The sequence below is a fragment of the Antechinus flavipes genome, chromosome 1, assembly GCF_016432865.1.
Source record: "Antechinus flavipes isolate AdamAnt ecotype Samford, QLD, Australia chromosome 1, AdamAnt_v2, whole genome shotgun sequence".
Taxonomy (NCBI): domain Eukaryota; kingdom Metazoa; phylum Chordata; class Mammalia; order Dasyuromorphia; family Dasyuridae; genus Antechinus; species Antechinus flavipes.
In genome coordinates this window covers 292,085,046-292,109,479 of record NC_067398.1, presented here as the reverse complement: position 1 = coordinate 292,109,479, position 24,434 = coordinate 292,085,046, and the positions used below count along the sequence as shown (strand labels likewise).

Sequence of the window (24,434 nt, the reverse complement as noted above, 5' to 3'; positions counted from 1 at the left end):
CATTTGGTCCCAGTAAATCTTTCCTTTAAGTAAATTATTAAATACTCTCTAATCTTTATCTTGCCTCAGTTTCTCTGGCATTACAAAAGATCGGGGAGTCCATTAGACAGTTAACACAGAAACTCAGGAGACTTAGAACAAGACCAAGCAGAACTGATAAAAAACCTGAAATCCATACTAGGTCAAATAATGATCAATCTACCCAAGAATTGCCCAAAATAATGTTAGCTAGAAAAGCAGGGACAATTTTTTTTTTAAATCCTGCATACTTTATTTCAAGAAACAAAAAATTAAAGCTGCTTAGATCTATTAGAACTAGAAAGCATAATGAAAATAGGAGAAAATCCACTCATCACTTCCTTAAAGAAAATCCCAAAAGAAATGTCATAGCTAATTCAGAGCTCCCTCTTCAAAAAAAAATTCTAATATCCTGAGAGGAAAAAAGCAGTTGAGTTGTCAAGAAAAGGCAGGCAGAAACACACAATACTTACAGCTTCTACTAACATCAGGAGGAGTTCTAGGAACACAATATTCTAAAAGGCAAAAGATATAACCATATGACTAAGAGTAATTTCCTCTTCAAAAAAAAAATCATTTTACCAAGAGAAAAATGGATTTTAAATGGAGTAGAAAACTAATGTCAATGAAAAGCCCAAAGCTAAATAGGAACTTTAAAATACAAATGCAAAAGTCCAGAAAGAAAGATTTATTTGAGCAATTAGAAGATAGTTGGATGATGGAGCTACTGATAATGCAGTAATGCTTTTCCAACAAGGGAAAAGGAAACAAATATTCCTTTAGAACCTGAATGTCTTCAAAAAAGTATTAAGCCAATTAAAAAAGAAAACAAAGGTAGATTGATTCTATTCTGAGGGTTTAAAAAGAAATAAAAGGATAAAAAGGTAAATAAAAAGAAATAAACTAGTAAAATGGAGGAAAAGGAAATAGAATTTCTCTCTCATAATTGAGATTCATGAGAAGAGTATAAAATCGTGAAGGGAGAGTTGGAGGAAGCTGGCATCAGACAGACTTCATTCTTATTTGAAAAAGACAAAAGATTGATATCTCCCTCTCTTTCACTCTGTCTCTCTGTGTGTGTATGCCTCTCTCTGTCTCTGCCTCCCTGTCTCTGTCTCTTTCTCTCTCTGGCATACATACACATAGTAGTAGAAATTCATTAGGCTCAATAGGGAAGCAAATAAGGATGGGAACAGGAGAGATGTCAAAAAGGAGAATATCAAAGAATAGGTATGAGTAAAACTGACTTTATAATCCTGAAAAGAGAACTCAAAGGAAGAGAAAAGAAAATAACTGCAATTTGCTAAAGTTCTAAGAATTGGCATCTGCTAGATAGTCTCTAGGCAACAAGGTAAGCTTTAAAAAAAAAAAAAAATCAGAGATAACAGGAAGGAACGGCCACAAACAAGTCAGGAAAGCTTAAGGCATTTCCCCTCTCTAGATTTTACAGAGTCTTCATTCATTTGTAAAAAGCTGATGTAAACCAAGAAGGGGAATCATCTGGTCCAACTACTTCTGAGGTCCAGAAAGGAATAGATACTTGTTGAATATCACAGAGGTCAGGAAGTATCAAAACTACAAACTCAAGTCTTCTGTCTCCAAATCTAGTCTCTCTGCTACTGTTCAGATGATCTCTAGGTAACCTATGAAGAACTTTCTGGTTTGAATTTCTGTCTATTTCCTTAATTTAAAAAAAATGCATCCTTTTGTTATAAAGAATAAAAGGAGAGAAGAAGATATTTGAATAAAGCTTACCAACACATCAACAGTCTGGCAGTATATGCAACATTCTAAGTCCACAATACCCTCCTACCCATCCACATCTTCAAATAGAGGAAAGGGAGGTACTTTTTTTCCATGTCTTTTCAGGCCAAGTTTATTTTATTTATTACATATATATATATATATATATATATATATTTTTTTTCTTTTTTTGCTGAGGCAACTAGGGTTACATGACTTGCCCAGGATCACACAGCTAGGAAGTGTTAAGTGTCTGAGGCCATATTTGAACTCGGGTCCTCCTGACTTCAGGGTTGATGCTCTATCCACTGCACTAGCTAACTGCCCTCTGTTAAGGATCATGCCTAAATGAAGGGGCAGGTCAATTCTCCGAGAGCCTCCATAGCTGTGAATCACAACACTATATCTTATTATTATTATTATTATTATTCTTTTTTAAAATTTATTTTATTCTTTTTTATTATAGCTTTTTGTTTACAAGTTATATGCATGGATAATTTTACAGCATTGACAATTGCTAAACCTTTTGTTCAGTTTTTATTTAAAAATATTAATGATGATATCTTAGTATTTAAGAGAGGATTCTTACTATATTATTGATTAATACTGCTGTCTTTGTTCTATAGTTATCCTATCATTTGTTACTTCTACCCATCCCCTCAAACAGTAGTATTTTAGTTGATTATAATTGACATTCAGAACGGGGACACTCTCCTTCCAAAATCATTATAAGGGAGGCTAACATCAATCCCTCTAACCCTCTTCTGAATTATTCCTTACAATACCATGGGAGCAATTAAACAGTTTCTTTTTGTCTCAGTGTAAACAGCTGATTTCCTTTTCAAGCCAAATACTGGATCTACAAGGTACTCTGTAAAAACAAGCATCTCAGAAAGATGTTTCTCAGCTTTGAAGGTGAAATTCAAATTGTAGTGAGATGCACATGACTTGTAAAAGTAAAAAGTTGCCCCCAAGAAGGAAATCTTTCTTTACTTCTGTATGCACAGCCAATAATATGGATCTAGAGACTACGATATTTAAAACTAAAAAAGAGAAGACTCAGCTCAAAAGCTTGTAACATGTATAACCAAGTTTAAGTAAAAAGAAAATGAATTGGCCGATGGTGCTAACTTATATTGTCTCAATGGAAAATAGCTTTCTGTGAATTTTTTTGTGAAAAAATTTGGTAATTTCTTTATTCTTGTGTTAACATAGGTATTCAGAGGGCAAAACTATCCAACAATCTGAATTCTGAGGTCGAGACCTCAAATAATAGACTTTTGTTGCTGGGTTTGACCAACACATTGAATGGATTACCATAGGTAACATCTAGCAGAGAGGGCTGAAGAGAATCTTCAGGCAAGTATTCAGATGAATCATATCTTTGCACTTAAGATAATTGCACTCTCCCACACCTTTTACACTGCTCAATCAGAGAATGAAGGGCTCTTCGCTCTGCTAGTCAAACTAGAGGAGCAGAAGGGTGACACTATGAAGAATAGTATTGCTTACAGGCCATTGAGAAATACTTTATCATTTTCCACCCCAGTACTTCTGCAATGCTTAGATTTTCTGAAATAGTAATACTTCACTTAAAAGTCATGCTGGCAATTTCTTCATTAGGCTCAGACAGTTTATTTTCATGGTCATTCTTTATTTCTGGAGACATGTTATCTCAGTAAGCAATTATTTTTCTATAATTTTAAAGAGCTCCTTAGGCCAGTTTGGGAGTGCAGAGGCTTCTTAAAGACTAAATTAGAGAACTGCATATCCTGACAACTCTTACTGAGCTGGAAAAGCTTTGAGATTGGGTCTGATGCTCTGGGTCTGACCCAAGGTTAATAAATGTTCAGCAATCAGCTACCCCACAAAATATACTCACTACATGCTTTTTAGTTTTATTAGTATTATTAATATTTTCCCATCACTTAAGTCCAGACAATTTTTAAAAATTATAAATCAAGCTCTTATTTATGACATTTGCTGAATTGTGAGGTCACAATAAGAATGTGACAATTGGCTTTTACAAATCAGCTCTAAAAGGAGGGTTAGGGGCAGCTGGGTGTGGATAGAGCACCAGCCCTAAAGTCAGGAGGACCTGAGTCCAAATTTGAACATAGACACTTAACACTTCCTAGCTGTGTGACCCTGGTCAAGTCACTTAACCCCAATTGCCTCAGCTAAATTAAAAAAAAAAAAAAAGGAGGGGATGGGTTCTAATCTGTGGTATTGGAGTAATCCTTTAGACAGTATTGGTTAATCTATCAAATATTATTTATTGATCTCTTGCCCTTATCCAGCACTGTGCTAACTATGATGGGATCACTGAATACATAGTAAACATTAGATAAATATTTGTTGACTGGCCCAAGAACAATGGAGATTTTGTAGAATGGTGAAAATATGAGGAAGAGTGAATTATTTTTAACTCATCAAGCCTTCTGTATTTGCTGAGTATTTGCTGGGTATTTACTATGTGTTTAGAACAGCTCCAGATGCTGAGGATAGGAATTGCAGTGCATACAGAGTCTATGCCAATGTTTGCTCAATTTTTTATTGAGAAGGTTGCTCAGATGGCCTTTCTAGGAGGCTTCTACTCCTAAAATATAACTCTAGATCACATGTGTGAAATGCTTGAAGTTTGCAAATCAGAGAGAGGACGGACTTTTCACTCACCATGTTGCTTCTCAAAAGACAGGATCCCTGTCTTCAAGAAGTTTATACAGTCTTGCTGGAGAGAAGTTTGTTGTTTTTTTTTACTAAACAGAAGGAAAGAGACTCCAGTGTGGGTTGGAATAGTTAGTTGGAGAAAGTTTTCTGAGTGCTAAATTAGAATCACAGAATCACGGTCATAGTATCTTAGATTTAGAGCTGAAAGGAAACTTATAATCATCTAGTTCAATCCTCTTCAATTTATAGATAATGAAACAGCAAACCCAGAGAGTTTACATGATTTGTGGAAAGTCACATGGGTAATAAATGGTACAACCAAGATTCAAACCTTTGTTTCTGATGCCAAAATCAGTGCTTTTTCTCAGTTCTCATGCATTTTCAGCCCTCTGCAGAAGTTCACTATACATATCTCTGACACAATAGCTAGAAGATTGGGGTACTGGGTCTGAGGTCAGGAAGAACTGAGTTCAAATACAACATTAGACACCAAATAGCTTTATTACCTTGGGCAAACTTAAATGCTGCCTTAAATCCCCATCTGTCAAATGAGGATAATAATAGCATCTACCTCACAAGACTGGTTTGAAAATCAAGTAAGATATTTGTGAATTTCTTAGTACAGGGCTTGGCACGTAATAAGGACTAAATAAGTATTAGCTGCTACTATTATTATTTGTCTCTCTTCTCTAAGTTCTCATGATATTACTTTTTTCTACTCATCTGATCTCTCCTTCCAAATATCTCTTGCTAAATTGTCATCCAAGTCATGTCTGAATGCAGCTTCACAGCACTAGTTAAATATAAAGGAAAAATTTAACAAAATAAACCAAAATACATAAAACATAAAGCTAATAATTAAAAGGGCAGCTAGATGGCACAGTGGTTAGAGAACTGAGCTTAGAATCAGGAAGACTCCTCTTTCTGAATTCAAATCTGGCTCAGACACTTAATAGTTGTGTGACTGGGGGCTAGTCACTTAACTCTGTTTGCTCAAGTTTCTTCATCTGTAAAATAAAATGGAGAAGAACAAGGCAAAATATTCCAGTATCTTTGCTAAGAAAACCTCAAATGGGGTCACACGAAGAGTTGGATGTGACTAAAAATTGGCTAAAAAAAAACCAAATAATTATTTACATGTTGTAAATATGTTAAATATAACATAAAATGTCAAAAAAGTGATAATGAGGTTTTTTAAATCAATATACATTCCATAAGGATTTTTATATATGGTTTAATGGCCCCATTTCTATGTCAATTTAATGGAAATGTTCACAGGGATCTGTTCTGGGCTCTCTTCCTGCTCCATGTTATTTGGGGATTTTATTTACTCTCATGAGTTAAATTAATTAAATTAATTAATTAATAGTTATTAATTAACTCTCATGAGTTAAATTAAATTATTGATCATAAATAAATTGAGTTAAATATATTAAAATATATTATTTATAAATTAATCAATAAAGATGATTCTCAATTGTTTTATCTAACCCTCACCTCTCTGCTAAACTTCACTCTCATATTGCCAACCTCCTATTGAATATCCAAAATTACATGACCCATAGGCATCTCAAACACAATGTGTCCAAAACTAAATTAATTTTCTTTCCAAATCTTCCCTTCTTCCTAACTTCCCTATTACTGTCAACAACCATGATCCTCCCAGCCTTGAAATCTAGTTATTGACTTTCCCTATAAAAAATTGTCATGTCCAAATAATTTTACTTTCATAACATATTTCTTATATGCTTCCTCTATCCTCTGACACAAGGTCACTTCAGTGGTGCAAGCTCATCACCTCACACCTCCAAGATTATTGCAAAAGCTGATTGATTGATCTGCCTGCAACAAATCTCTCTTAATTTCTAGTTCAAATCCAGCCTCAGATATTTAATAGCTTTAAGACTCTAGGTAAGTCATTTAATCTCTATTTGCTTTAGTTTCTTTGTAAAATGGGAATAATAATAGCACCTACCTCGAAAGCTCTTATGAGAATCAAATATAAATGTGCTTAGTATTACATAAATCTTAGCTGTTATAATTATCATTGTTTTCTTTGTATCCTGGGTACCTAGTTCAATGCCTTGCACATGTTGTTATTTAGTCATCATTTTTAGTCATGTTTCTTGGCAAAGATACTGAAGTGGTTTATCATTTTCTTTTCCTGCTATAAGTAACTTTGTCCAGGGTCACATACCCAATAAGTATCTGAGACTACATTTGAATTCAGAAAGATGAATCTTCCTGACTCCAGGGCTAGCAGTCTATCCATTGTGCCACCTAACTTCTCATGCCTGGCACACAGGTGCTTAGTAACTACTTCTTGATTGATTTGTTGACTGACTCAGCAAAAGACAATGTGTGGAAAGAACTAAGATGAGGAAAAGCTGTGTTACAAAAACAAGGCTGACAAGATATGACTGATAGCAAAGCAAAAGCATTTAAATTTGTTCCAGTTTCTAATTTCAAAAAAGTCATAGTGAGTTTTTGACTGTTGATGTGAATATATTGAAAACTATTAGATGAGAGGATTGTATGAGGTCTCAGAGATAATCTAGGAGACTTGTCAGGAAATTAAATGTGTTGAAGTAATTTTTAAAATGTACAGAATAAAATATATTGAATGTGTTATGGATTTGATTATTCTGTATTGCGCAGCCAATTTTTAATGAATGATGACAGAAAACAGGCAATTGAAATGAAATGTAGGTAGCATGATAGGAATCAAAGAAGAAGAAGAATGACAGCTGGGGACAAATTGATAGACCAGACATTTAACTAATCAACTTCTCCATGTTCAGGTAAGAACCTTAAGTAGGTTGCCAAGTAAATATCTTCTTGCACATCTCAGAGCACCATTTTCTCTCTAGCTCACCTACCTTCCCGTATTTTGGCCCTCTGCCTTCCACTGAAAACTATTAAGGACACGTCTTTTTTGAATTGCCATATTTTATAGTAACTCTGGAGCCAGAAGAGTATGCAAGAGACACTGAATGTATCAAGGACAAAGTCACTCCATCCCACTCTGAACTGACATAATTTCTTATTTGCTTTGCAAAATGAATGCCCGTGTATCTTTAGAAGTCAAGACAGATACTAGTCAGTCTTCACTAGGTAGAGAAACTGCTTGTGCAGCTAGGACTTGTCTAGAAAAGCAGACCATCCTATCTCCACAGTTTAGCAGTTCCCAAGGGAAATTAACACAGTTTTTGCCATCACCTTGCTCCTCCCCTTCGGGAAGGATTTATTTTTTCCCCACCTTTACTGAATCTTTCCACTTCCCATGCCATGCCCCATTTTGGTGGAGATTCTCCTCTTTCTTTTTTTCCTGCTGTTATAAAAATGTAAACTTCTTATGGATTATGAACTCTGAGTTCCACATGCATTATTTCTCTTGTGATAAACCTAATTTTCATATAAATTTTGTGATTGTCTGTTGAAAAAAGAATAGGTTTAATTGAGTGGCTGTGATATCAGACTAGAGAGCTCTCCTACAAGGACTTTTATAAATTTCATAGTGGGAAGAGCTGTGAGACACTAGTGTCCTTGGAGCAGAGTTGAAGCTCAAGATTGTAAGTTATTTTCCCAAGATTACTTTGCTAATAGCAGCAAAGCTGAGGTGAGAACTAGATAACAATTTCCATTTGGGTTTTCTTCCTATGTGGGACTACAGTTGTGATCTGAAAGTCCAGTAGGGGTTGTTTTGACTGTAATGTTGTTCACCAAAGTTGGGAGAAGGTAAAGCAGTGAATTGCAGAAAAAAAATTACCTCTTCAAACATCATAAGAAAATAGAATCTTGGAGTTGAACAAGTCCCAACTCTTAACCTGAAATATGAATCTTATTACTCCACATGGAATTATTCCACGTCTAGCATTCTGTCTATTGTACCTACTAAGAAGCAAACCATAATACCATAATATGAACCAAAACATAAATGTTAGAAGTGATGGGGTAGGCAAAAGAATTTTCCATTGAGAATCAGAATATCTAAGTTCAAATTCCAGTTCTGATATTTACATTTTGTGTGACTTTAGTCAAGTCACCTGACCTATTTAGGCTTCCATTTCTTCATCTAAAAAATGAAAGATTTGGACTTGACTTTTAAATTCCTTTCCAGTTCTAAACTTGTGATCCCATGGATCCTGTTCCAATCTTGAACAACTATAATTGTTAATAAAATATGCTCTCTTAACTTCTGCCCATTGGCCTTAGTTCTGTTTATGGTCCTATTGGACAATTTTTCAAATGTGTATTTAAAAGGAAGTAGTTTTGTTTCAGATAAAAATTAGGGAGTGCACAGGCATACCTGTAGCTTATTCTCCCTAATAGTCATATAAGTTGAAAAAATAAATGAATGAGTTTTAAAATGGTTTAGATAATATTCTTTGATAACAGCTTTGTGATACTAGGCTATTAGGGTCAAGTTTGGGATGTTGAAAACATGCCCTACTTACTGAGATTATGGCTAGTCATTATTATTACTTTTTTTTCAGCATTTCTTGGTTTCATCATGAGAAATCAAACAGTGGACCAAAAAGATCCTGTCCAACTGAATATGACATTTTTTGTGTTTGAGGTAATTGAGTGTGAGAAATTTATGAATGATTGTCTTTTGTCTTTGGTCACCTAGTGTAAGATCCAAATGGTAATTTGGGTTATTTGGTACTCTGGTTTTTCTGAATGATTTGTTTGTGATTCTAATCTTCTATCTATAATGTGGATATTATAACACACCCCATCATTGAACTCTCTCACCAAACACTAAGGATAGTACCCAGCAGGCATCCATTCTTACTTGAGAACTTAATAAATACAATCTGATGGAAATTAGGGAACTTAATAATTACTTTCTGATGGTAATGAGAGAACATAATAAATACTATCTGATGGAAATAAAGGAACTTAATTACTATCTGATGGTAATGAGGAGGAGATGTTGTAAGAACTGATAAGATAATAATCCCTGAAGGGTTTGGCTGCTCTCAGAAGGAGCAAATTATAACTCTTCCAAAATAATACTGTTATTGTAGAGAATATGAGCACTGATTTTTGAGTCAGAGGATTTGGATTCAAATCGTCCCTTTGCTATTTCTTGTGTGACAGCCAAATCACCTAACTTACCTAGGTCTCAATTTTTTTTTTTTTTTTTTTTTGCTGTAAAATGGGAAAATTGGACTAAATAATGTTCATTTTTTTGAACCAACCCAATACCATAAAAGATTATGTAAAACAGGTAGTCAGTCTCATCACAGCAGTTTTGCTTGTTACATGAACATTCATTCATTCAATAAAAATTTATTGGGTATATTATGTCAAGTAAAGTGTTAGGTATAATGGATACTCAGAAATAATGCATTTCTTTGCCCTCAAGGAACATAATTCTTTTTTTTTTTAAATAAAGTTTTTTTATTTTTAAAACACAGGCATAGATAGTTTTCAGCATTCACTCTTGCAAGACCTTGTGTTCCAAATTTTTTTTTCTCCCTCCATTTCCCCTACTTTCTCTACTAGACAGCAAATAATCCAATATGTGTTAAACATGTTGGATTCTTCTACACATATTTCCACAATTATACTGCCCAAGAAAAATCAGATCAAAAAGGAAAAAAAAAATGAAAAAGAAAACAAAATACAAGCAAACAACAGAAAGAGTGAAAATACTATGTTATAATCCACACTCAGTCCCCACAGTCCTTTTTCTGGATGCAGATGGCTGTCTCCATCATGTGACCATTGGAACTAACCTGAATCACCTCACTATTGAAAAGAGTCACATCCATCAGAATTGATCATCATTTCAACTTGTTGCTGAGTACAGTGTTCTCCTGGTTCTACTCACTTCACTTACCATCACTTTATGTAAGTTTCTCCAGACTTCTCTGAAATCGTCCTGCTGAGCATTTCTTATAGAACAGTAATATTCTTTAACATTCATATACTTAATCATTCTCCATCTGATGGGCATCCACCTAATTTCCAGTTCCTTGCCACTACAAAAAAGTGCTGCTACAAACATTTTTGCACATATGGGTCTTTTTCCCTTTTTTATGATCTCTTTGGGATACAAGCCCAGTAAAGATTCTGCTAGATCAAAGGGTAGTCATAGTTTGATGTAAAGGGAAGTCATTTGCCATAAATTTATAAATCTGAAGAAGTAATAATTTTTTAATCAAGTTGTGAAGAGCTTTAAAAGCCTAAGCAATTTATTTATTATCACAGAGGCAAAATGGAGTCCTAGGAGTTTCTTGATCAAAAGAAAGGTATGATTAGGTCTGTATTTTAGGAATATCACTCTGAATGGGACTTTCTGGAACCAAAATAGTGGAATAAACAGTAAATTGCCATACTCTGATATTTACCTTCAAAAACCCTTAAAATAACACCTTCAAACAAATAATGGAACAGGTATAACAGTAAAAAGACTGAGTGAAACAGTCTTTTATTCCAAGAAACTTTGAAGATCAGCAGGAAAGGTCTGTCTCACTTGGGTAAAAGGGGAGAGCTGGCAAGGACAGGAGGCATTCTAGCAAGCAAACTCTTATGTCCTACTTCAGCAAGCAGCAGGAAATCCTTAGCCCCAATGTAGTGGACCAGGCAATGTGCCTCAGCATAGCCAGGAGAATAGGCAGACTTGAACTCTGAAAACTGACACTTGCTTAGCATAGCGCAGACAAACAGACAACATTCAGAGTCTAGATCTCCACTACTTTAGCATAGCTTTGGGCAAACAGGTGTCAATCCCATGGCTGCCTAAGCAAACAGGTAGCCATCATTAGCACTCATCCCCTGCCACATGCTTCAGGGAAACACAGAAATACCCTGCTGGCTTCAGCACATGCTAGACACTAGTACTAGGACTTGGCTCAGCATCAAGGAAACTGCCAGATGTCTATGACCGCCAGCATTGCCAGCCACCCCCCACATAGTTCCTCAGCATAGCTTATGGTCCTGAGGATAAAATCAGTGTAGCACTAGGTAACAGTCAGGGTCTGCAGCCCTGCCACCAGTAGCCTGAAACAGTTTCCCTTCTATCTCAGGAGCAAAGCTTAAATGTAAAAGAAAGGGAAAGGGCCAAAGAAGATGAATAAAAAGGAACAACAACAACAAAATCCTCATCTTAGAAGATTATTTTGGTGACAGGATAGATCAAGATACAAACACAGAAGACAACAATATCAAAACAACTATGGGCAAAGCCCCAAATAAAAATGGGAAGTGTTTTCAAGCCCAGAAAGAGTTTATAGAAAAGCTTAAAAAGGAGTTTTGGAATCATATAAGAAAGGAAGAAGAAAAGTTGGAAAAAAAATGAGACTGGTATGAGAGAATTATGAGGAAAGAATCAATAATTTGGAAAAAGAAAATGAATGTTTAAAAAGTAGAATTGGCAAACTGGAAAAGAAGATTTTAAAAAAACCACTGAAGAGAACAACTCCTTAAAAAGTACAATTGGTCAAATGGAAAAGGAAATATAAAATCTAAAGGAGGAAACTAACTCCTTAAAAGTCAGCATTGGGCAAGTAGAATCTAATCACTCCATGAGACATTAAAAATCAACAAATTCTTAAGGATAAAAAAATGGAAAACAACTGACCTGGAAATAGATCCAAGAAAAAGTGACAAAATTACTAGACTACCTAAATGTCTTAATGAAAAGAAAGACTTGGGCAGCGCCTTTTAAGAAATTAGCAAGGAAAATTTCTCTAATATCTTAGAATCAGAGAGCAAAATAGACAACTTATCACCTCAGGAATATGATAGCCCAGTTTCAGAGCTATTAGGTCAAGGAAAAAATACTCAAAGTGGCCAGAAAAAACAAGTAGTATAGCTTGAAGGAATATGCATAGAAAGAGAGTAAATTTGAGGAAATGACACAAAAAAATTGAGGCATGAGAAAGAGTAGTACATTGGTGCTAAACAAAGAGAGAGGTAGAATGGAGTAAATTATTTCACATGAAGAGGTACAAAAAACATTACATTGGAGGGAAATATGGGAGGATGAGTGATAGGCATCACTTGAACCTTATAATCAGTATTGGTTCAAAGAGGGAATAATATACACAAGCAGAGGAATACAGAAAGCTATCTTACTTGCTAGGAAAACAGGAGGGGAGGAGATTAAGCAAAGTTTATGTTTGTGTATAGGTGGGGGACTGACTGAAAAGAGGGCAGAGTTCAAGAGGTGGTAGACAGAAGTAAAACATTGTCAAGGAGGGAAAGGGAGGGTAAACAGGAGGAAAAATATGATGGAGGGAGATATACAGTTAAGAATCCTAACTGAAGATGAATAGGATGAAATTTCCCATTGAACTGACCAAAATCCAGAATTCTACAATATGTTATTATAAAAAAATACACTTGAAGTAGAGAGACACATACGGTGTAAAAATAGGGGGCTATGGCAAAACTTAGGATGAAGTTAAAAAAAAAAGTCACAATCCTGTTCTTAGACAAAGCAAAGCAAAAAGACCCAATTAAGAGAGAGAAGTAAGGAAACTACATCTTGTTAAAAAGTACTATAGACAATGAAATAATATCAGTATTAAAAACATATATGCACCAAGTGGTATAGGAGCTAAATTGTTAAAGGATAAGTTGTAAGATCAAAACAGATATATGATTGAGACATAAAGAATAATATCATAAGCAGTTTAGAAGAGCAAGGAATAATCTACCTGTCAGATCTATGGAGAAGGGAAGAAATCATGACCCAAATAAGAAATTAAGATCATTATGAAATAATATGAAATAAATATTTTTATTATGTTAAATTAAAAGATTTTTGCACAAACAAAATGAAGACAAACTAATGTTACCAAGATTAGGAGGAAAACAGAAAGCTGGGGAACAATTTTTACAGCAAGTATCTCTGTTAAAGGCCTCATTTCTCAGCTATAAAGAAAACAGAATCAAATTTATAAGAATAAAAGCTATTCCCCAATTGACAAATGGTCAAAGTCTTTTCATAAAAAGGCAGTTTTCAGATGAAGAAATCAAAACTAAATATAGACATATGAAGAAATGATTTAAAAAAAAAAACTTTGGATTAGCTAAATGCAAATCAAAACAATTCTGAGGTATCACCTCATACCTCTGAGATTGGCTAATATGACAAAGAAGGAAAATGATTAATGTTGAAGAAGATATGGAAAAATTGGGATGCTAATGCACTCAGTGAAGTTGTAAACTGATCCAACCATTCTGGGGAACATTTGGGAACTATGCCCAAAGGGCAACCAAACTGGAAAGGAAAAAAAGAAAAAACCCTGGAAAGACTTGTTGAATTGATGCAAAGCAAAATGAGCAGAACCAGGAAAACATTTTAAACAGTATTAGCAACACAGTATGATGATCAACTATGAAGAACACTCTTCTCAGCAACATAATGATCCAAGGGAAGTACAAAGGAGTAATAAGAGAAAATGCTATCCATATCCAATTGATGGACTCTAAATGCATATAAAAGCATATTTTTTAAACTTCATTCTTTTTTATATTTTTCTTTTGATCTGTTTTTTTCTTTTACAACTCTGATTCATATGGAAATATGTTTTATATGGTAGCAATGTATGTACTATATCCAGTTGCCTACCATGGTATGAAAAGAGAAGGGAGGGGGAAGGAGAAAAATATGGGACTCACCATCTTATAAAGTAACATGTAATTGGGAAAAAGAATAAATTACCATTAACACAAAGTGGGAGGAGGAATATTTATTATGGCAGCTCTGTAGAGAATGGATTAGAAAAGGGAGAGACTCAAGGAAGGAAATTAATTATAGGCAGGAGAGTGGGATTGAGTGTAAAATTTCACAACAGGAGTGATGAGGGTCTGAGCCAGAGTGGTAATTCTGTAAATAGAGAAAAAACATAAATTTGAGATTCACTATGAAGGTAGCATCAATAAATCTTGACCACCATTTAAACATGGGTTGAGACTAAGGGAGAAATCAAAGTTGAATCCCAAGTTATAAACCTAGGTGTCCTCAAAAGAAATAGGAAAATTAGAAAACAAAGAAGATTTGGGGGTTTGGATACCACATGGCTTTAGTTCTTCATCTAATTCTATTCCACATCTTCAAAGAAGAGGGAAAAAACCAGGATTTCTCCTGTTTTCTCAGATGTATTCAGTCAACAATGAATAAAGTATGAACTTCAGTAGAATGTGTTAGAGTAGGGAATGTTTAGTTTTTGTTCAATCGGATGGTATTAGGTAGATAATAATTTTAAGGGCCATTTAGTTCAGCCTTATATTACAGATGAGGAAACTAAGACTTGACCTGAGTGAGTTTAAGTGATTTGTTCAAGGTCAATCAATAATATTTATTAAGTACCTGCTTTGTGTTAAGCACTAAGAGGCTTAAGATAGTCCCTTGTCCTCAAAGGGTTTACAATCTAAAGGTAGGGGAGACAAGATGCAAATGTGAATGTGTGTGTATATGTGTATGTGTGTGTTTGTATATTTAATATGTATGGATGTATATATAGCTCTTTATTATATATGTATGTATATATATCTCAACCTACATAAAGGATATATATGATGATAAATAAATAAATAAATAATTTTAAAAGGAAAAGCATTGGAATTAAGAGGGGTTAGGTTAGGTAAAGCTTCCTGTAGGAGGTGGGATTTTATTTAAGACTTAAAGGAAGATAAGGTTAATAGATAGAACACAGAAGGGAACCAATTCCAGGCATGGGGTAAAGATTTAGATATATGTATATTTAGATATATATATATATATTACATATATAAATAGGATTTTCCTTTCTATCTTTTCTATTTTTTATCTTCTTTCATTCCCTCTATCCTACCTTTTTGCTCCTGACTTTCTGGATTTCACCATCATACTCCTGGACAGGTAACTCTCTTGAGGGCATGAATTGTCTTTCTTTTTGCTTGTTTTCATATCCTTATCATTTAATACAGTGCCTGACATATAGTAAACACAATTTTACCTTTGACACTCTTGAACATCTACCTAGCAGAAGGATCTCTGAGCAAAAGGATGTAGACATTTTTTACTGACAGTTTCAAACAAATATGCATCTAATGAATATCCTGATGCATGTGGCTCCCACTAGAATCCTGACCTTAAGCTTCATCATGGCAAGGGTAACAATGAATTCTTGAAAACTCTGCCAGTGGAATAAATAAATAGCTGTGTATGTAGTTCTTCAGTATTTAAAAAGGACTTTACATATATTATCTCATTTTATCCTCACAATAACAATGTGCAATAATTGCTGTTTTATCCTTACTTTACAATGAGAAAACAGAGTCTAAGAGGGGTTGAATAACTTGCCCAGAGTCACACAATAAATAAGGGATGAGGACAGAATTTGAAGTCAGGAATCCAATTCTCTCCACTGCATCAGCTACTACATGGGAAAGAATAGGAAGAACTTATTTTCTCCCAACTCTTATGCTTTTATTTACACCCAGAGAAAATACAAAGTTCTTTATTATACCAACTAAAAAAAGTCTTTGAGAATGTTTGGTAATAAACTGCATGTCTGTGGTCAGTCTAGGTAAGTGCAAAGAAGCTCATTGCCAAAGTTTGCCCACAGATTCTAAATACTTGGGGCTTCAGTAAGACAACTTTAAAGGTTCATTTTTGAAAGTTTGAAGAATGAAAATCTGATTTCTGACTCCTAGTGCTTGTATAACCTTAGCCAAATTCCTTAGCATCTCTGGGCCTCACTTTCCCCATATGTAAAATGAGGAGATTGAACTAGATAGCCGCAGATATTTCTGAAAACAAAAAACTTCTTTTTCTAGGTGACAATGACCAGGTAATATTCTTTCCCATGGATCCCATTTTTATTTTCCTCTTTCCCTTTGTATTCTTGATCTGGGTATAATTTCATGTTAGATAAAATCTTTGCTTTATATGAGTTAAAGTGCCTCTAATAAGGGACTAATGCTTTCATTAATTTTACTAATGCCTAATGCTATTACTATTTGGCTCTTTTGTGAAAATTTCCTAATGTTTCCCAATCACAAAAAGAGGCTGGCAAATTTGTTGTTACTTATTTTTAACAAAAGGGCAGAAGACCAGGAAATCAAATCTTGCTCACATATACTGTCTGCACCAGTTATTCTTTTCCTAAATATAGCTTTATTTCCTGAACTCCAACCTTCAATCAGCTTTAATGAAATCACTATCTATACTTTTAAGGTCTATTTTTTCTTACTTGAAACTTCATAATCGAAAGATGGCAGAAAGTAGATAGGATTTTGCCTGAGCTCTTCCTGGTTTCTCTCAAAATCAACACTAGATTAAGACTATGAACAGATTTTGGAGTGATAGAACCCACAAATATTTGTAATATAGCAAATTTCCAACAGAAGATATCTTGGAAGGACTTCAGGAAAGGTCTATTTCACTTGGGTCATGGGGGTGGGTGGGTGGGAAGGGAGAGATGGAACAGGGCCCAGAAGAGGCTCAGAACAGAGAGGCCCCACCAGGGGTGATATACTGGGAAGCTCTTTTAACAGCAGTGTTAAATAACTACCCTGGTTCAGGCCAGTGGATCAGCAGACCAGCTGTGAAACTTCCAATGCAACTACAGAAGGCAAGTAGTGAACACCTAAAGCTCAGCAAAACAGTCAGGATTTAGACAGGCCCACCCAGCAAAGGGAGGAAGCCTGAAGCAGCATTGGCCCCAGCATAGCATGAAGCCCCTGTCACCCTGTAGAGGAAGCTCAGGACAATCTCCCCTGTGTCCTAGAAACAGGACCTCAACTTTAAAAATGAGCAAAAAAAAAAAAAGTAAAAAGAACTCTAACCATAGATAGTTATTATAGAGATAAAGAAGGACAGACCTCAAATCCTAAAGACACTTAAAGCAAAACACTTCCAGATGAAGTCTCAAAGAGGGAAATGAACTAGTCTCCAACTCAAAAGGCTCTTCAAAATTCAATTCAAAAAGGATCTTAAAAGAGAGTTAGAAGGAAAATGTAGAAAGGAAATGAGGACTTTGCAAGGAGAGTTTGGAAAAAGGAAACACAGAAATTAACTGAAGAAAACAACTCCTTAAAAATACATTTGGTAAAATGGAAAAAAAAATACTGAAGAAAACCACTTCTTAAAAAACAGATTTGGTGACATGGAAAAAGAAAACCATTCCTTGAAAATTAGAATTGGTGAAAAGAAAAAAAATCCAATGTACAAAAGAATTCCTTTAATGTACAATTGACCAAATTCAAAAGAAGATAAAAAAGCTAATTTAAGACAATAAAATAAACCAAAAAAATTTTTAAAAAATGTAAAATGCCTTATTGGAAAAACAGGTGATCTGGAAAATAGCTTCAGGAGAGACAATCTAAGAATTATTGGACAACTCTTTAAAAAATATATTTGGTGAAATGAAAAAAAATATATATACTGAAGAGAACCACCTCAAATGAAAAAAGAAAATAACTCCTTAAAAAATAGAATTGGTAAAATGAGAATAAAATCCAATGAACAAAACAACTCTTTTAAAAGTACAGTTGGTGAAAAACAAAAGGAAGTAAAAACAATTAACTGAAGAAAATATTCACTGAAACTTAGAATTGTATTAATGGACATGAATTACTCAATGAGACATCAAGGATCAGTCAAACAAAACCACCAAAAGAAAAATAGAAGATAATGTAAAATACCTCATTAAAAAACAACTGATAAGAAAAATAGATCCAGGAGAGAAACTCTTAGAATTATTGGACTACCTGAAAACCCTGATGGAAAAAAAAAAAGCCTGAAAGCATCTTTCAAGAAGTTATCAAGAAAACTGCCCTGATATTCTAGAAATGGAGGATAAAATAATCAATGAAAAATCCACCAATCATCCCCTGAAAGAGACTCCCAAATGAAAATTTCAATAGATATCATAGTTAAATTCCAGAATTATCCAATAAAAAGAAAATACTGCAGCAGTCAAAAAGAAGCATTAAAATATTGAGGAACCACAATCAGGATTACCCAGGACCTAGCAGCTTCAACTTTAAAGGACTGAAGGTCCTGGAATATGATATTTCAAAGAGCAAAGGTACCCGGACTACAGCCAAGAATCAACTACCCAGCAAAATTAAGTATTGTCTTTCAGAGAAAAAGATGGACCCTTAGTGAAATAGGGGATTTTCAATTATTTTTGATGAAAAGACCAGAGGTGAATAGAAAATTTAATCTTCAAATTCAGAACTCAACAGAAGCATAATAAGGTAAAAGGGAAGAAAAAAATACCTATGGTTTTTAAAGATTAAAATGTTTACATCCCTGCATAAGATGATATATGTAACTCTTGAGAACTGTATCTTTCTTAGAAGTATACTATGAAGATATAGGTATAATTTGACTTTAATTGTGATGATACAAAAAAGAAACTAGGAATAGAAAAGGGGTTGTACTGTATGAAAGTAAAGGGAAAGTAAAATGGGGGTAAATTATATCACATGAAGAGACAAAAAAGACCTAATATAGTTGAAGGAAAGAAGAGAAGGGAGTGAGCATTGTTTGAACCTTAATCTCATTGGATTTGGCTCAGAGAAGGAATATTATACATATTTACTTTGATATAGAAACTTATCTTGCTCTATAGGGAAGTAGGAGGGGAAAGGGGAAAGGAAAGAGGGAGGCTAACAGAAGGGAAGACAGAAGTAGAAGGGAAAAGGGATAAGAAATAGGGGAGGGTTGAAAAAAAAAAGGGACACTGAGGGAGGTGGTGGTCAGAAGCAAAACACTGGTGAAGAGGGAAAGGGAGAAAGGAGAGAGAAAAGTATAACTTGTGAAAAATAGAATAATGGGAAATACAGAGCTAGTAATTTTAACTATGAATGTGAATGAAATGAACTCTTCCATAAAATAGAAATGGATAGCAGACTGGATTAAAAATCAGAATCCTACAATGTGTTGTTTACAAGAAACATGCTAAAAACAAAGAGATACTTACAGAGTAAAGGTAAAAGGCTAAAGCAGAATCTATTATGCTTCAGCTGAAGTTAAAAAAAATCAGAACTAGTGATTCTGAATCTCAGGTCAAGTAAAAGCAAAAAATAAATCTAATTAAAAGAGATAAGGAAGTAAATTATATCTTGCTAAAGGATTCCATAGATAATGAAATAATATCAATATTAAACATATGTTTACCAAGTTGTATAGCATCCAAATTTCTAGAGGAGAAGTTAAGAGAATTGCAAGAAGAAATAGACAATAAAAACTAGTAGGGGATTTCAACATCCCTCTATCAGAACTAGATAAATCAAACCACAAAATAAACAAGAAAGAAGTTAAGGAGGTAAGTAGAATTTTAGAAAAGTTAGGTATGATAGACCTTTGGAGAAAATTGAATGAGAAGAGAAAGGAATATATTTTTTTCCTCAGTGGTTCATGAAACCTACACAAAAATTGACCATGAGGGTCATAAACCCCTCAAAATCAAATGCAGAAAGGAAGAATTAGTAAATGCCTCTTTTTCAGATCATGATATAATGAAATTTACATGTAATAAAGGGCCAGGGGAAAATAAATTAAAAAAAAATTAGAAACTAAATAATTAATCCCAAAGAATGAGCAGGTGAAACAGCAAACCATATTAGCAATTGATAATTTCATCCAAGAAAATGACAAAAATGACATACCAAAATTTATGGGATGCAGCCAAAGCAGTTCTTAAAGAAAATTTTATGTTTCTTGATGCTTACATGAATAAAATAGAGAAAAAGAAGATCAATGAGTTGGTCATGCAACTAAAAAAACTAGAAAAAGAATAAATCAGAACCCCCAATTAAATACCAACTTTGAAATTCTGAAAATAAAAGGAGAGATTAATAAAATTGAAAGTAAAATATTGAAAGTATCAAACTAATAAACAAAACAGAGTTGGTTTTATGAAAAAAAAACACAACAAAATACATAAACCTTTAGTTAATTTTATTAGAAAAAGGAAAGAAGAAAATCAAATTACCAGAAATTTCATAATCTCAAACTAATGAATCCAGATAATGTTTTTGCATTTGACCATGGTGCATGGATATGGCTATCCCAATCTATTGGCCATAGAAAGGTACTATGGTGAAAGGGCTAATAATTCAGACAAGGACAAAATGTCCACAGGGGAAATCTCAATGAATTGATCTCAAGCCCAAAGAAGCTTCTTGGAAATGCTCATAAAAGACTTTAATAGACAAATAAGAGAGAAGAAAAATGAGAAATGAAATGAGAGGTATGCATGAGAGAGTCAGCAGCTTGGAAACAGAAGGAAAAAATTGCCTGAAGAAAACAACTCTTTAAAAAGTAGAATTAATCAAACAGAAAAAGAAATACAAAAACTAACCAAAGAAAACCACACATTAAAAATTAGAACAGGACAAATGGAAGCTAATTATTGTGACAGCAAGAATCAGTCAAACAAGCTTGCAAAGACTTGCAAAATGATGCAAAGAAAAATGTACTTCATATAAAGTAATAGCAATATTGTAAGATGATAAGCTGTGAATGATACAACTATTCTTAGCAATATAATGATCTAAGACTACTCTGAAAAGAGTTTTGATGAAAAATTCTATCCATACGCAAAGAAAGAACTTATAATTTCTGAATATAGATTGAAACATACTTTTAAATTTTTTAAAAAAAAATTTCTTGAAAGTTTTTTTTTTGATTTGTTTCCCTTCACAATATGACTATTATGTAAATATTTTGTAGGACTACACATATGTAACCTATATTGAATTGCTTGCATTCTCAATAAGAGAGTGGAGAGGGAGGAAGGGAGAAAATCTGGAGCTCAAAGTTTTTTAAATGAATGTTAAAATTGTTTTTATATGTAACTGGAAAAAATAAAATACTAAATAAAATACAAACTTCTTTAAAAAAAAAAAAGAATGCCTGTTTTAAAGGAAGACTGTTGAAGAAACATTCTGGTGTTTACACAATGTCTGGTCTAACAGAAAATTATTCCAATAATAGGAAGATTAATTGAAGAGAAATGTCTATTCCAGGAAATGTTTACATATTAAGCAGAAACTGAGTTTGGAAGGATAGCCAAGTGACTTGTAGACATCCATCAATCTATAAAATATCCCACCAATCCTGCCTCTTTGTATCAGAATTTAAGACATCTCATTGTCAGTGAAGAGGAAAGGTTAAAGAAGAACCAACCAGTGTTCAGCTACAAATTGTAATAAATTATTTAAAAACTATTTATTGAGTATCTACTTAAGATAATTAGATGTTGCAGTAGATAGAGTATCAGGCCTGGAATCATGAAGACTTGAGTTCAAATGTGGCTTCATACATTTACTAGCTATGTGATCCTGGTCAAGTCACTTAGCCAGTTTGCCTTAGTTTTCTCATCTATCAAATGGTCTGATGAAGGAAATAGCCAACCACTTGAGTGTCTTTGCCAGATAAACTCCAAATGAAGTCATGAAGAATCAGATATGACTGAAATGACTGACCAAATATCTATTTTGTACCAGGCACTTTTCTAGCATCTGGGGACACAGAGACAAAACTAAAACAATTCCTGTTCTCTTATGTTTTATCAAAAAGGAAGTATTTGTCTATATAATGTATTTCCTGTGGTATGAGTAGTGACATTAGAGTAATATTTGAGCTGAACTTTTAAGGAAACTAAGGCCAGCCTTGACCCTCAGTTTCCCAATCTGTAAAATTATAATATTATTTACCTCATAGGGTTGTTGTGAGGGTAAAATAAAACACATTTTAAAGTTTGAGCTATACATTTTCTTTTTTTTTTAAAAAAAATAATAGCTTTTCATTTTCAAAACATGTGCATATCATTTTCAACATTTACCTTTTCCTCCCTTTCCTCCACCCCTCCCTAGATAGCAAGTAACCCCCAATATATGTTAAACATGTACAATTCTTCTATACACATTTCCACATTTATCTTGCTGCACCAGAAAAATCAGATCAAAAAGGAGAAAAAATGAGAAAGAAAACATTGAGAAAGAAAATTCTCCATCACAAGTGATAATTACTGGAATTGGCCTAAATCATCTCATTGTTGAAAAGAGCCACATCAGAATTGTTCATCTTGTTATTTCTATATACAATATTCGCATTTTACCTAGCATCAGTTCATGTAAGTTTTTTCCAGGCCTTTCTGGAATCATCTTGCTGACTGTTTCATATAGAACAATAATATTCCATAACATTCATGTATCATAACTTATTTAACCATTCCCTAACTAATGGGCATCCACTCAGTTTCTTACCTCTACAAAAAAGATTTGTTGTAAACATTTTCACATATAATTTCTTTGGGATATAGACCCAGTAGAGACACTGCTGGATCAAAGGGATGCACAGTTTGATAGCCTTTTGGGCATAGTTCCAAATTGCTCTCCAAAATGATTAAATCATTTCATACCATACCATACTCTACAATATGTTAGTGTCCGGTTTTCCCAAATTCCCTCCAACATTTATCATTATTTTCTCCTGTCATCCTAATCAATCTGAGTTTTTGACATTTTCTTAAAACTTAATAATTAACAAAACAATAAATAAAAGCCTGCTTTTAACAATTGGAGATTTCCTAGTTGTAAATAATCATTTTGAAAATTTAACTGTCATCTCTTCAAGGTCAGAGCTTGTTCTAGCATCCCCTTAAAATGTGTGTGTGTATGTGTGTGTGTGTGGTGTGTATACATATACCATATGTGTATGTATATATATATATATATATACACATATATATATATACATATATATATATATGTGTATATATATATATATATATATATATATATATATATATATATACATACATACATACATACATACATACCCTAAAATGGTTATTTAATCTTCACAACTTTAGTTATTCATCACCTGATCATCTGATTTCTTACTTGCCTGGTCTAATTTCTTTCAGGCCTTTTTGAGGATAATTCCAAATTGCTCTCCAGAATGGCTAGATCTGTTCACAACTCCACCAACAATGCATCAGTGTCCCAGCATCCCCTCCAACATTCATCACTATCTTTTCCTGTCATCTTTGCCAATCTGACAGGTGTGTAGTGGTATCTCAGAGTTGTCTTAATTTGCATTTCTCTGATCAATAATGATTTAGAACACCTTTTCATATGAGTAGAAATAGTTTTAATTTATTCATCTGAAAATTGTCTGTTCATATCCTTTGACCGTTGATCAATTGGAGAATGGCTTGATTTCTTTTTTTTTTTTTTTTCAATTGTAACTTTTTTATTGACAGAACATATGCCTGGGTAATTTTTTACAACATTATCCCTTGCACTCACTTCTGTTCCAACTTTTTTCCCTCCCCTCCCTTCATCTCCTCCCCTAGATGGTAAGCAGTCTTATACATGTTAAATATGTTACAGTTTATCCTAGATACAATATATGTGTGCAGAACCAAACAGTTCTCTTGTTGCACAGGGAGAATTGGATTCACAAGATAAAAATAACCTGGGAAGAAATGCTAAAATCTTTTTCTGCATGTATTGAGATGATCATATGGTTTTTGTTAATTTGGTTATTGATAGAGTCAATTATGCTAATAGTTTTCCTACTATTGAACCAACCCTGCATTCTTGGTGTAAATCCTACCTGGTCATAGTGTGTTATCCTGGGGATGATTTTCTGTAATCTTTTTGCTAATATTTTATTTAAGATTTTAGCATCAATATTCATTAGGGAGATTGGTCTATAATTTCCTTTCTCTGTTTTCATCCTACCTGGTTTAGGTATCAGTACCATGTCTGTGTCATAAAAAGAATTTGGTAGGACTCCTTCAATCCCTAATTTTTCAAATAGTTTATTTAGCATTGGAGTCAATTGTTCTTTAAATGTTTGGTAGAATTCACATGTAAATCCATCTGGTCCTGGGGATTTTTTCTTAGGGAGTTGGTTAATAGCTTGTTCTATTTCTTTTTCTAAAATGGGATTGTTTAGACCATTACTTCTTCCTCTGTTAATCTGGGCAAGCTGTATTTTTGGAGGTATTCTTCCATTTCATTTATCA

General features: G+C 33.8%; 1 long non-coding RNA gene across 5 annotated transcripts in view; it reads left to right on the top strand.

The window, feature by feature from the left end:
• LOC127538763 (uncharacterized) overlaps positions 1 to 24,434 on the top strand; it is a 197,991-nt gene that overhangs the window by 129,516 nt on the left and 44,041 nt on the right. The window contains exons 1-2 of one of the 5 annotated variants that reach the window (XR_007947759.1): positions 8,736 to 9,010; positions 23,325 to 23,462. The exons of the other annotated variants lie outside the window; for them this stretch is intronic. This is a non-coding gene — a long non-coding RNA (uncharacterized LOC127538763). Of the gene's footprint in view, positions 1 to 8,735; positions 9,011 to 23,324; positions 23,463 to 24,434 lie in introns of those variants that run through there. 5 annotated transcript variants of the gene reach the window in all.